This window comes from Salmo salar, chromosome 16, assembly GCF_965601325.2.
Source record: "Salmo salar chromosome 16, fSalSal1, whole genome shotgun sequence".
In the NCBI taxonomy this organism is placed as follows: Eukaryota; Metazoa; Chordata; class Actinopteri; order Salmoniformes; family Salmonidae; genus Salmo; species Salmo salar.
In genome coordinates, this window is record NC_138306.1 from 57141610 (window position 1) to 57156185 (window position 14576).

Consider the following 14576-nt stretch of genomic DNA (forward strand, 5'->3'; position numbering starts at 1 on the left):
TGAACGACTCAAATCAGCTTTGAGAAGGTTGACTAGTATGTGTGGGCTATGTTGTTTCCACAGTGATTTATGTTGGAAGAACAACACAACACATGAGCACCACGATGCCTACTCCACCCATGCTCTACCAAGGTTTTACAGCACCACGATGCCTACTCCACCCATGCTCTACCAAGGTTTTACAGCACCACGATGCCTATTCCACCCATGCTCTACCAAGGTTTTACAGCACCACGATGCCTATTCCACCCATGCTCTACCAAGGTTTTACAGAACACAGCTTCGACCTACAACAGTAGCTACGTTGGTCTATTACTTCAAACTATGTTTATGCAGGTTCTTTTAAAAAGGTTAAAACCTTCTCAAATATGGAGTAAAATGGAAATGTTTTCCCTGATCTTTTAACAAGAATATCGAACAAGCTCCTGGAAAATAAACGAATCATTAACATTTATCCATTTAACTAGTTCCACTATTGACTGTCGCATTAGGTATGAAGTGGAACAAACTGCTCTGCCGCGTTAGGTCTGAAGTGGAACAAACTGCTCTGCCGCGTTAGGTCTGAAGTGGAACAAACTGCTCTGCCGCGTTAGGTCTGAAGTGGAACAAACTGCTCTGTCGCGTTAGGTCTGAAGTGGAACAAACTGCTCTGTGTTCTGTACCCCCCCCCCCCCGACATCCGGGCTGTGATTCTGGTTCCTCTCCATCGCTCGTTGGTGTTGATTTCAGAATGTCAATTTGGTGATGGTCTATCACTGTTTAAAGATATTGCAAATGGACAAAAGTCAGCCAGCAAGTCACCGTCCATCAGTCTTGGGATTTAACCCAGGGGAACAGGCACTGGTGAGGTAGATGCATGGATATAGAGGTGGCTATTTGACTGATTCCCGGGACAACGGTGGTCTTCTCTGATATGGCGCTGCGGAGGAGCTGGATGTTCCTGAGGGACCAGAAGAGAGGGCCCGGCACTCCGTCAATCAGCTGGATGGGGGCCCTAGGCAGACGCTGGGTGGGGGCCCCTAGGCAGACGCTGGGTGGGGGCCCCTAGGCAGACGCTGGATGGGGGCCCCTAGGCAGACGCTGGATGGGGGCCCCTAGGCAGACGCTGGATGGGGGCCCTAGGCAGACGCTGGATGGGGGCCCTAGGTGTTGGTTCATTGATTGAGCAGGGCGGCTTACAGTTGTACTACAATTATAGTGAATTACATTTTGAATAGCCTAACATTAGGGGAAAAAATGAATTGGGTGAAACGGGACCTCTTAGCTATACAGAATATCTCACTGCTGTGCGTTTCCGTCTCTTCTTGTCCTTTGTTCCTTTCTCTAGTGTGCAGAGGGGCAGTCAGCAGTTCAGTGAAATATATGTTTCGTGGCGAAAACATGTCCCTATCGATGTTACCGAAGAGATTTCACTTGGTTTCCCAAATGTAAGCACTGGGTAGCTGCAGGAACACGGTAGGAGAGACCATGGCATACAGAGGACTGGGTAGCTGCAGGAACAGGGTAGGAGAGACCATGGCATACAGAGGACTGTGTAGCTGCAGGAACAGGGTAGGAGAGACCACGGCGTACAGAGTACTGGGTAGCTGCAGGAACAGGGTAGTAGGGCCCACGGCGTACAGACTACTGTGTAGCTGCAGGAACAGGGTAGGAGAGCCCATGGCGTACAGAGTACTGGGTAGCTGCAGGAACAGGGTAGGAGAGCCCATACAGAGTACTGGGTAGCTGCAGGAACAGGGTAGGAGAGCCCACGGCGTACAGAGTTTGGGGGGGAATATCACCTGTCGTGCAGCGAGAACATGCTCCTCAAACATTTCTCAGCTGCTCGTATTAAACACAGCTGCTGTATAAATCCGACGTAGCTTCCGAAACGGACCGGCGGGAAAGCGAGTTGCCTCCTTTTGCTATTCAAGTGCATACAGATGACCATGTATTCTTCGCCCTGCCCATTTTCATAATGCGCCATTTTCTAAATCCAAAGTCATTATACATATTAGTAAAAGATGAGATTAAATTGAGAATATTCTGATGGGTGAAAACATGATCACTAGATGAGAGAGAAGCGTGTTTAACCTTTTGCTACTTTCTCAAATCATCAATAGCCTATAGTCTCTTCATACAGCCCATACATGTTGTGATTTCTAAGGTTTGTATCATTCACAACTAAAGTTGCCAAGAAACTAAATCTAGCGTTTAGGACCTGCTTCAAATGATCACTTTTTACGCTCAACGTAGCCACTTCATATGCGCACTGCACCAGAACGAGGAAAAATATCCTTTCTATTTTATTCAGCTAAGTTCAATTATATTCTTCTTACTTTAAAATCATATAAAATAGTGGTACAGGACTAATATGTGTAATAAATGAACTTTTATGTCCTGAATACAACGTGTTAAGTTTAGGGCAAATCCAGCACGACATATCAATGAGTACCAGTCTCCGTATTTTCATGTATGGTGGTGGTGGCTGCATCATGGTATAAAGGTAAAAACAGACAAAATCCTATTGGAAAACATGGTTCAGGCTGCTTTCCAACACTCAAAGACAAATTCACCTTTCAGCAGGTCAATAACCTAAAACACAAGGTCAAATCTACACTGGAGTTGCTTACCAAGATGACATTGAATGTTTCTGAGTGGCCAAGTTACAGGTTTAATCTGCTTGAAAATCTATGGCAAGACTTGAAAAATGGTTGTCTAGCAATGATCAACGACCAACAGGACAGAGCTTGAAGATTTTATTTAAAGAAATAATAATGTGCATATATTGTACAATCCAGCTGTGGAAAGCTCTTAGATTTACTCAGAAAGACGCAGCTGTAAACGCTGCCAAAGGTGATTCTAACATGTATTGACTCAGGGAGGTGATTTACATTTTCAATACATTTGAAGAAATGTCAAAGAGCATGTTTTTTTTGGGGGGGGGGGTGGTGTTATGTGCAGATGGGTGAGAGAGGGGGAAGTGATTTTAATCCATTTTGAGTTCATGCGGTAACACAGTGTGGAATAAGTCAAAGGAGGAATACTTCCTGAAGGCTCTACGATCAGGTATCTTTACACACATTTATTTAAAAAAAATATATATATTTAACCTTTATTTAACTAGGCAAGTCAGTTAAGAACAAATTCTTATTTTCAATGATGGCCTACCAGGTAACAGTGGGTTAACTGCCTTGTTCAGAACGACAGATTTATACCATGTCAGCTCAGGGATTCGATCTTGCAACCTTCCGGTTACTGGTCCAACGCTCGAACCACTAGGCTACCTGCCGCCCCAAACACATGCTAATGTACCATAAATTGCTTTGGACCAGGGTTCATTTGGACCAGGGTTCATTTGGACCAGGGTTCATTTCTTTAACAATAACTGACAAAAAAAGACTCGTCAACAAACCTATTTTTCCTGAATAAAACTGTGACGACAACAAGGAGATGTCTATTGCAGGTCTGACGGGTCGAGAATTCCACATGAGACTAATGGACATTTTTAATGTGACATACAGGTCTGTAGTCACGTGCAGGTCTGTAGTCACGTGCAGGTCTGTAGTCACGTGCAGGTCTGTAGTCAGGTGCAGGTCTGTAGTCAGGTGCAGGTCTGTAGTCAGGTGCAGGTCTGTAGTCAGGTGCAGGTCTGTAGTCACGTGCAGGTCTGTAGTCACGTGCAGGTCTGTCTAATGGTGTACAGGTCTGTCTAATGATATGCAGTATATGTCATTGGCAGAATTGCCATCTTTTAGCTGTGCAGTCTGATTTGATCTGATCTCTCCCAGACAGCTCCCAGGTGGTCTTTTTAGAAGTATCTTCAGTCACTAGTCAATCTTTTGAACTGAAGCCAGGACTAGGACAGAGGGGGGGGGGTCCTCACTAGGACAGAGGGGGGGGGTTCCTCACTAGGACAGAGAGGAGGGGGGGTTCCTCACTAGGACAGAGAGGGGGGGGGTTCCTCACTAGGACAGAGAGGAGGGGGGTTCCTCACTAGGACAGAGGGGGGGGGGGTTCCTCACTAGGACAGAGAGAGGGGGGGTTCCTCACTAGGACAGAGAGGGGGGGGGTTCCTCACTAGGACAGAGGGGGGGGGTCCTCACTAGGACAGAGAGGGGGGGGTTCCTCACTAGGACAGAGGGGGGGGGGTTCCTCACTAGGACAGAGAGGGGGGGGTCCTCACTAGGATAGAGGGGGGGGTTCCTCACTAGGACAGAGAGGAGAGGGGGGTTCCTCACTAGGACAGAGAGGAGGGGGGTTCCTCACTAGGACAGAGAGGGGGGGGTTCCTCACTAGGACAGAGAGGGGGGGTTCCTCACTAGGACAGAGAGAGGGGGGGTTCCTCACTAGGATAGAGAGGGGGGGTTCCTCACTAGGACAGAGAGGGGGGGGGTTCCTCACTAGGACAGAGAGAGAGAGGGGGGTTCCTCACTAGGACAGAGAGGAGGGGGGGGTTCCTCACTAGGACAGAGAGGAGGGGGGGTTCCTCACTAGGATAGAGGGGGGGTTCCTCTCACTAGGATAGAGAGAGGGGGGTTCCCTCACTAGGACAGAGAGAGGGGGGGGGGGGGTTCCTCACTAGGATAGAGAGAGGGGGGGTTTCCTCACTAGGACAGAGAGAGGAGGGGGGGGTTTCCTCACTAGGACAGAGAGGGGGGGGGGTTCCCTCACTAGGATAGAGAGAGGGGAGGGGGGGGGTTCCCTCACTAGGATAGAGAGGGGGAGTTCCTCACTAGGATAGAGAGAGGGGGGGTTCCTCACTAGGACAGAGAGAGTGGGGGGGGGTTCCTCACTAGGATAGAGAGGGGGGGTTCCCTCACTAGGATAGAGAGAGGGGGGGGTTCCTCACTAGGACAGAGAGAGGGGGGGGTTCCCTCACTAGGATAGAGAGATGGGAGGGGGGGGTTCCTCACTAGGATAGAGAGAGAGGGGGGTTTCCCTCACTAGGATAGAGAGAGAGGGGGGGTTCCTCACTAGGACAGAGAGAGGAGGGGGGGGGTTCCTCACTAGGACAGAGAGAGGAGGGGTGGGGTTCCTCACTAGGATAGAGAGAGGGGGGGTTCCCTCACTAGGACAGAGAGAGGGGAGGGGGGGGGTTCCTCACTAGGATAGAGAGAGGGGGGGGGTTCCTCACTAGGACAGAGAGAGGAGGGGGGGTTCCTCACTAGGACAGAGAGAGGGGAGGGGGGGTTCCTCACTAGGACAGAGAGAGAGAGGGGGGGGTTCCTCACTAGGATAGAGAGAGAGGGGGGGGTTCCTCACTAGGATAGAGAGAGGGGGGGGGTTCCTCACTAGGATAGAGAGAGGGGGGGTTCCCTCACTAGGACAGAGAGAGGGGAGGGGGGGGTTCCTCACTAGGATAGAGAGGGGGGGGGGTTCCTCACTAGGATAGAGAGAGAGGGGGGGGGTTCCTCACTAGGATAGAGAGAGGGGGGGGGTTCCTCACTAGGATAGAGAGAGGGGGGGGGGTTCCTCACTAGGATAGAGAGAGGGGGGGGGGGTCCTCACTAGGATAGAGAGAGGGGGGGGGGTTCCTCACTAGGACAGAGAGAGGGGGGGGGGTTCCTCACTAGGATCGAGAGAGGGGGGGGGGTTCCTCACTAGGACAGAGAGAGGAGGAGGGGGGGGGGGTTCCTCACTAGGATCGAGAGAGGAGGGGGGGGGTTCCTCACTAGGACAGAGAGAGGAGGAGGGGGGGGGGGTTCCTCACTAGGACAGAGAGAGAGAGGGGGGGGTTCCTCACTAGGATCGAGAGAGAGGGGGGGGTTCCTCACTAGGATAGAGAGAGGGGGGGGGGTTCCTCACTAGGATAGAGAGAGGGGGGGGGGGGTTCCTCACTAGGATAGAGAGGGGGGGGGGGTTCCTCACTAGGATAGAGAGGGGGGGGGTTCCTCACTAGGATAGAGAGAGGGGGGGGGGGTTCCTCACTAGGACAGAGGGGGGGGGGTCCTCACTAGGATAGAGAGGGGGGGTCCTCACTAGGATAGAGAGAGGAGGGAGGGGTTCCTCACTAGGACAGAGAGGGGGGGGGTTCCTCACTAGGACAGAGGGGGGGGGGGTTCCTCACTAGGACAGAGAGAGGAGGAGGGGGGGGGGGTTCCTCACTAGGACAGAGAGAGGAGAGGGGGGGGGGTTCCTCACTAGGATAGAGAGAGGAGGAGGGGTTCCTCACTAGGACAGAGAGAGGAGGAGGGGGGGGGGGGTTCCTCACTAGGACAGAGAGAGGAGGAGGGGGGGGGGGGTTCCTCACTAGGACAGAGAGAGGAGAGGGGGGGGGTTCCTCACTAGGACAGAGAGAGGAGGAGGGGGGGGGTTCCTCACTAGGACAGAGAGAGGAGGAGGGGGGGGGGGGGTTCCTCACTAGGACAGAGGAGGGGGGGGGGTTCCTCACTTTTTATTAGTGAGGTATGTTAATATGTTCCAATAAAACACCCCTACTTTAGACAAGGTGGTGGTCTGTGCTGATCACCCCCACTTGAACAAGATGGTATGTCCCCAAGCAGCCAGATTTAGAAAAGGCAGCATTCTGGTCCTTTTAACATTCACTTTAAACCAGATAGGCTTTGACTCAATACCTGTATCACCGTTGTATATTCTCAGCCAAGTGTGACTCAGACATTCCTCTAGTGGGTTCAACCAAGAGCCATAACAACTTCTTAAACGGCTCACCCGGATGAAAGTCAACAATCTGCTTTGTTTCCTATATATCTAGACTAGACTGCAATTCAACACTCCACACGTTCATGCCCTGCTTATAGAAGTTCCTTCCCAAGGTAGCATCTGAATATCTCTACTCTATTTCTGTTCTCTCTGTTTTGATGTGACCGAGACCTGGAGATTGGGAACTGCCGTATTGCTTTCACTTATCTTGCGGTTTCAGTGCAGGCTCGTTTCTCAGATACTGATCATAATCCGTTTCACACTAGTCGTAGTTCCATAACAGACAGGAAGGAAAACAAGGCAAAACGGTGTGGATGATTCTCTCTCATCTGTTTTGAAATGTTGCTGTAAGATGAATGATAAAACAGAGATGTGTCAGTCAGCTCTCATCTGGTATGTCGTTTGGACTTGTAACCAGGCAGTGTCTGATGGACAGAAACTTACTACATGAGGACGAGTGTTTACAGTTTCTTTTGATGTCAAATTTTTGTCTGACCTAACATGTTTAGGAGACTACAGGAGGGGGGGGGGGGGGAGTAAAATGTGTATAGTCATGTCCCTGCACATTCTAACATTTACCTTCCTTTAGGTCTGTTTTAAACAACATTAACCCCGTCCCTATGAAACCTTCTCTTCACAACCCCGTCCCTATGAAACCTTCTCTTCAACAACCCCGTCCCTATGAAACCTTCTCTTCACAACCCCGTCCCTATGAAACCTTCTCTTCAACAACCCCGTCCCTATGAAACCTTCTCTTCACAACCCCGTCCCTATGAAACCTTCTCTTCACAACCCCGTCCCTATGAAACCTTCTCTTCACAACCCCGTCCCTATGAAACCTTCTCTTCAACAACCCCGTCCCTATGAAACCTTCTCTTCAACAACCCCGTCCCTATGAAACCTTCTGTCTTCAACAACCCTGTCCCTATGAAACCTTCTCTTCAACAACCCCGTCCCTATGAAACCTTCTCTTCAACAACCCCGTCCCTATGAAACCTTCTGTCTTCAACAACCCCGTCCCTATGAAACCTTCTGTCTTCAACAACCCTGTCCCTATGAAACCTTCTGTCTTCAACAACCCCGTCCCTATGAAACCTTCTCTTCAACAACCCCGTCCCTATGAAACCTTCTGTCTTCAACAACCCCGTCCCTATGAAACCTTCTGTCTTCAACAACCCCGTCCCTATGAAACCTTCTCTTCAACAACCCCGTCCCTATGAAACCTTCTCTTCAACAACCCCGTCCCTATGAAACCTTCTCTTCAACAACCCCGTCCCTATGAAACCTTCTCTTCACAACCCCGTCCCTATGAAACCTTCTCTTCAACAACCCCGTCCCTATGAAACCTTCTCTTCAACAACCCCGTCCCTATGAAACCTTCTCTTCAACAACCCCGTCCCTATGAAACCTTCTCTTCAACAACCCCGTCCCTATGAAACCTTCTGTCTTCAACAACCCCGTCCCTATGAAACCTTCTCTTCAACAACCCCGTCCCTATGAAACCTTCTCTTCAACAACCCCGTCCCTATGAAACCTTCTGTCTTCAACAACCCTGTCCCTATGAAACCTTCTCTTCAACAACCCCGTCCCTATGAAACCTTCTCTTCAACAACCCCGTCCCTATGAAACCTTCTCTTCAACAACCCCGTCCCTATGAAACCTTCTCTTCAACAACCCTGTCTGTCCCTATGAAACCTTAGATTCTGATGTCCCCAGCTGCTACTGCTGGCCTGTGGGATGTTTGTGGTTTCCAGGTGGTAGGGTAGGTGGTAGGGTAAGATGGTAGGGTAGGATGATAGGGTAGGTGGTAGGGTAGGTGTTAGGGTAGGATGATAGGGTAGGTGGTAGGGTAGGTGGTAGTGTAGGATGGTAGGGTAGGTGGCAGGGTAGGTGGTAGGGCAGGTGATAGGGTAGGTGGTAGGGTAGGCTGATAGGGTAGGTGGTAGGGTAGGATGATAGGGTAGGTAGTAGGGTAGGATGATAGGGTAGGATGATAGGGTAGGTGATAGGGTAGATGATAGGGTAGGTGGTAGGGTAGGATGATAGGGTAGGTGATAGGGTATGACGATAGGGTAGGATGTAGGGTAGGATGATAGGGTAGGATGATAGGGTAGAATGATAGGGTAGGTGGTAGGGTAGGCTGATAGGGTAGGTGGTAGGGTAGGCTGATAGGGTAGGTAGTAGGGTAGGATGATTGGGTAGGATGATTGGGTAGGATGTAGGGTAGGATGATAGGGTAGGATGATAGGGTAGGTGGTAGGGTAGGATGATAGGGTAGGATGATAGGGTAGGTGGTAGGGTAGGTGTAGCCTTGTCCAAGCCAAAAGGATGCGTAGAGCAGAAACCTTTCTCCTGTTTATGTTTTAAGGGGGAGCCCACCCACATTACATGACTTGATATATCTGTTCAATCTTACCTTTTTATTAAAAGCATAAAAGCAGTCTGGAAAAGGAGAAACCGCAATCAACACATTGTTCTGTCTCTTCTCACTGTCACATATCGCTAGCCTTAGCCATGCTAATCTAGGGTAGCCTAGTGGTTAGAGCGTTGGCCTAGTGGTTAGAGCGTTGGCCTAGTGGTTAGAGCGTTGGCCTAGTGGTTAGAGCGTTGGCCTAGTGGTTAGAGCGTTGGCCTAGTAACCGAAAGGTTGCAAGTTCAAATCCCCGAGCTGACAAGGTAGAAATCAGTCTTTCTGCCCCTGAACAAGGCAGTTAACCCACTGTTCCCTGGTAGGCCGTCATTGAAAATAAGAATTTGTTCTTAACTGACTTGCCTAGTTAAATAAAGGTTAAATTAAACAAATCTGCCTAGGCAGTGGTTTCTGCCTCCTCTCCTGGCCAGGGGAGACTGTGTTAATCTCCTGGTCGCACATGTATATTACACTGTTAATCTGACTAGGCAGTGTCTGTCTCTGGTATCCTCATACACAGAGAGGCCAAGGGGAGATGGTCAGTGTTTATCTCCTGGTCTCTCTGGGAGGTAAAGAGCTATACAGAAGGCTCCTCTGTTATATAGGAAGGTCTTTGTTCTCGCCAGCCTCCTACCTGGCTGGGCTGGGCCGGGGTCCTCCTGCTACCCTCCTACCACCTGGCTATCACCACGGCCCGCCCACCCACCTAGGCTATCTTTTGTCCTCTTGCTCCATAGGCTGCAACCTGATCCACTCCCCTTCTCTCCTTTCCTCTCCCCTTCTCTCCTTTCCTCTCCCCCTTCTCTCCTTTCCTCTCCCCCTTCTCTCCTTTCCTCTCCTCACCCAAGCATCACTGTTAGCTGCGTCCTAAATGGCATCCTGTTCTAGTGCATCCATAGGCTCTGAACTGGGCCCTTCTGAACTGGGCCCTTCTGAACTGGGCTCTGGTCAAAAGTAGTGCACTATATAGAGAAACATCTGAAACGCAGACTGACCTCTCTCTGTCCTCAGTGACGCCCCAGACCCCTAGCTCCCCTCTGCCCCAGACCCCCAGCTCCCCTCTGCCCCAGACCCCCAGCTCCCCTCTGCCCCAGACCCCCAGCTCCCCTCTGCCCCAGACCCCCAGCTCCCCTCTGCCCCAGACCCCCAGCTCCCCTCTGCCCCAGACCCCCAGCTCCACTCTGCCCCAGACCCCTAGCTCCATTCTGCCCAGCCAGACTGACTCTTACCTCTCTCTTTCCTCAGAGATGTTCCTAGTAGAGGTCGACCGATTATGATCTTTCAACGCCGATACCGATTTATTGATACCGATTAATCGGCCGATTTAATTTGTTAATTTTTTTTAACATTTATTTATTTGTAATAATAATAACAATTACAACAATACTGAATGAACACTTATTTTAACTTAATATAATACATCAATAAAATCAATTTAGCCTTAAAGAAATAATGAAACATGTTTGGTTTAAATAATGCAAAAACGAAGTGTTGGAGAAGAAAGTAAAAGTGCAATATGTGCCATGTAAGAAAGCTAACGTTTAAGTGCCTTGCTCAGAACATGAGAACATATGAAAGCTGGTGGTTCCTTTTAACATGAGTCTTCAATATTCCCAGGTAAGAAGTTTTAGGTTATAGGAATTATAGGACTATTTCTCTCTCTCTACGATTTGTATTTCATATACCTTTGACTATTGGATGTTCTTATAGGCACTTTAGTATTGCCAGTGTAACAGTATAGCTTCCGTCCCTCTCCTCGCTCCTACCTGGGCTCGAACCAGGAACACATCGACAACAGCCACCCTCGAAGCAGCGTTACCCATGCAGAGCAAGGGGAACAACCACTCCAAGTCTCAGAGCGAGTGATGTTTGAAACGCTATTAGCGCGCATCCCGTTAACTAGCTAGCCATTTCACATCGGTTACACCAGCCTAATCTCGGGAGTTGATAGGCTTGAAGGGGTGGGTATTTTTTATTTATTTTTATTTTTATTTAACCTTTATTTAACCAGGTAGGCAAGTTGAGAACAAGTTCTCATTTACAATTGCGACCTGGCCAAGATAAAGCAAAGCAGTTCGACAACATACAAAAACACAGAGTTACACATGGAGTAAAACAACATACAATCAATGATGCAGTAGAAAAAAATAAGACTATATACAATGTGAGCAAATGATGTGAGATAAGGGAGGTAAAGGCAAAAAAGGCCATGGTGGCAAAGTAAATAAAGTATAGCAAGTAAAACACTGGAATGGTAGATTTGTAGTTTGAAGAAAGTTCAAAGTTAAAATATAAATAATATGGTGCAAAGGAGCAAAATAAATAAAATAAATAAATACAGTAGGGGAAGAGGTAGTAGTTTGGGCTAAATTATAGATGGGCTATGTACAGGTGCAGTGATCTGGGAGCTGCTCTGATAGCTGGTGCATAAAGCTAGTGAGGGAGATAAGTGTTTCCAGTTTCAGAGATTTTTGTAGTTCGTTCCAGTCATTGGCAGCAGAGAACTGGAAGGAGAGACGGCCAAAGGAGGAATTGGCTTTAGGGGTGACCAGAGAGATATACCTGCTGGAGCGCGTGCTACAGGTGGGTGCTGCTATGGTGACCAGTGAGCTGAGATAAGGGGGACTTTACCTAGCAGGGTCTTGTAGATGACCTGGAGCCAATGTGTTTGGCGACGATTATGAAGCGAAGGCCAGCCAACGAGAGCGTACAGGTCGCAGTGGTGGGTAGTATATGGGGCTTTGGTGACAAAACGGATGGCACTGTGATAGACTGCATCCAGCTTGTTGAGTAGGGTATTGGAGGCTATTTTGTAAATGACATCGCCGAAGTCGAGGATCGGTAGGATGGTCAGTTTTACGAGGGTATGTTTGGCAGCATGAGTGAAGGATGCTTTGTTGCGAAATAGGAAGCCGATTCTAGATTTAACTTTAGATTGGAGATGATTGGTATAATTTGTGGAACGTTCCAACAGGAATCTGTTCCAAAAAACGTAAAGTGAAAGGTTGCCAACCAACAACGCATACAAACCTAGCTAACTAGCTGCCGAATAGGCATCAACTCACCACCTAGCTTATTCTTAATGTTTGTCCATAGGCAAACAGACATGTGAGGACAGACATTTTTCGGAATAAACGTGATGAGTGAAAAACGCAATGAAATAGACCACTCCCTACCCGGTATCTTATTCTGCCGCTATACAACTTTGTATGCGTTGTTTTTTTTGGCAACCTTGTTATTTCCGAAGTTTTTGGAATAGATTCCTGTTGGAACGTTCCACAAATTATACCCACCCGGCTTGAAGTCATAAACAGCGCAATGCTTGAAGCACAGCGAAGAGCTTCTGGCAAAACGCACGAAAGTGCTGTTTGAATGAATGCTTACGAGCCTGCTGGTGCCTACCACCGCTCAGTCAGACTGCTCTATCAAATCATAGACTTAATTATAACATAATAAACACACAGAAATACGAGCCTTAGGTCATTAATATGGTCGAATCCAGAAATGATCATTTCGAAAACAAAAGTTTTTCTTTCAGTGACATACGGAACCGTTCCGTATTTTAGCTAACGGGTGGCATCCCTAAGTCTAAATATTCCTGTTACATTGCACAACCTTCAATGTTATGTCATAATTACGTAAAATTCTGGCAAATTAGTTCACAACGAGCCAGGCGGCTCAAACCGCTGCATATACCCTGACTCTGCGTGCAATGAACGCTAGAGATGTGACACAATTTCATGTCAGCAGGCAATATTAACTAAATATGCAGGTTTAAAAAATATATACTTGTGTATTGATTTTAAAGAAAGGCATTGATGTTTATGGTTAGGTACATTGGTGCAACAACAGTGCTTTTTTTTCGCAAATGCGCTTGTTAAATCATCACCCGTTTGTCGAAGTAGGATGTGATTCAATGAGAAATGAACAGGCACCGCATCGATTATATGCAACGCAGGACACGTTAGATAAACTAGTAATATCATCAACCATGTGTAGTTAACAAGTGATTATGTTAAGATTGATCGTTTTTTATGAGATAAGTTTAATGCTAGCTAGCAACTTACCTTGGCTTCTTGCTGCCCTCGCGTAACAGGTAGTCAGCCTGCCACACAGGCTTCTCGTGGAGTGCAATGTAAGGCAGGTGGTTAGAGCGTTGGACGAGTAACCGAAGGTTGCAAAAACGAATCCCCCCTGAACAAGACAGTTAACCCCCGTTCCTAGGCCGTCATTGGAAATAAGAATGTGTTCTTAATCTGACTTGCCTAGTTAAATAAAGGTCCAAAAAAACAAATATATATATATATATATATATATATATATATATATATATATAATAAAATAAAAAATCAGCAAATTGGTGGCCAAAAATACCGATTTACCGATTGTTATGAAGACTTGAAATCGGCCCTAATTAATCGGCCATTCCGATTAATCGGTCAACCTCTAGTTCCTAGGTCCTGTTTATAGTGTGGCGGCTGGCTGCGTAGGCAGCTCATATCCTGTTTTTAGTGTGTCGGCTGGCTGCGTAGGCAGCTCATATCCTGTTTTTAGTGTGTCGGCTGGCTGCGTAGGCAGCTCATATCCTGTTTATAGTGTGGCGGTTGGCTGCGTAGGCAGCTCATATCCTGTTTATAGTGTGGCGGCTGGCTGCGTAGGCAGCTCATATCCTGTTTATAGTGTGGCGGCTGGCTGCGTAGCCAGCTCATATCCTGTTTATAGTGTGGCGGCTGGCTGCGTAGCCAGCTCATATCCTGTTCATAGTGTGGCGGCTGGCTGCGTAGGCAGCTCATATCCTGTTTATAGTGTGGCGGCTGGCTGCGTAGACAGCTCATATCCTGTTTATAGTGTGGCGGCTGGCTGGATGCCAAGCTCATGATGATGTTGTCTTTCTCAAATTACTGCTTTCCAGTGGCTGTTGAATATCCATACTCTATACAGTCTGGTGTATTTAATGGACGACTCAATCGGAACGACTCAACTTCTCTGTTTTGAAAACGGCATATGTCATATTGATATTAGTCAAACAACTTATTCCAGTGACAAAATTGACTAGAAAGTGCAGGTGGGTTAATTTTCGACATAAAGTCAGTATGGTCCAAAACACAGTTTTGTGAGATTTGTGGACGAGTTCATCAGGACCTATCTGAGGGTTGATTTGACTATGTCCCATCTGCCCACTGCCACGGGATGAATAGCTGCTGTGATTGGCTAGAGAGCAATGGAACAGACAGTGAGACAGACCTGCCCAGCAGCTCGGACTTTGTTTACATACAGTACATTCTGAAAGTATTCAGACCCTTTGACTTTTTCCTAATGTTGTTCCACCTCTGGCCTGCTGGCCCCCCTACCTCTGCGGAAGCACAGTTCCCGCTCAGCCCAGTCAAAACTGTTCGCTGCTCTGGCACCCCAATGGTGGAACAAGCTCCCTCACGACGCCAGGACAGCGGAGTCAATCGCCACCTTCCGGAGACACTTGAAACCCCACCTCTTTAAGGAATACCTGGGATAGGATATAGTAATC

The 14576-nt window shown here is 48.1% G+C and overlaps 1 protein-coding gene across 2 annotated transcripts in view; it reads left to right on the forward strand.

Annotated features, from left to right (window-relative positions):
* LOC106574121 (tyrosine-protein kinase RYK) overlaps positions 1-14576 on the forward strand; it is a 144338-nt gene that overhangs the window by 26367 nt on the left and 103395 nt on the right. The window lies entirely within an intron of this gene.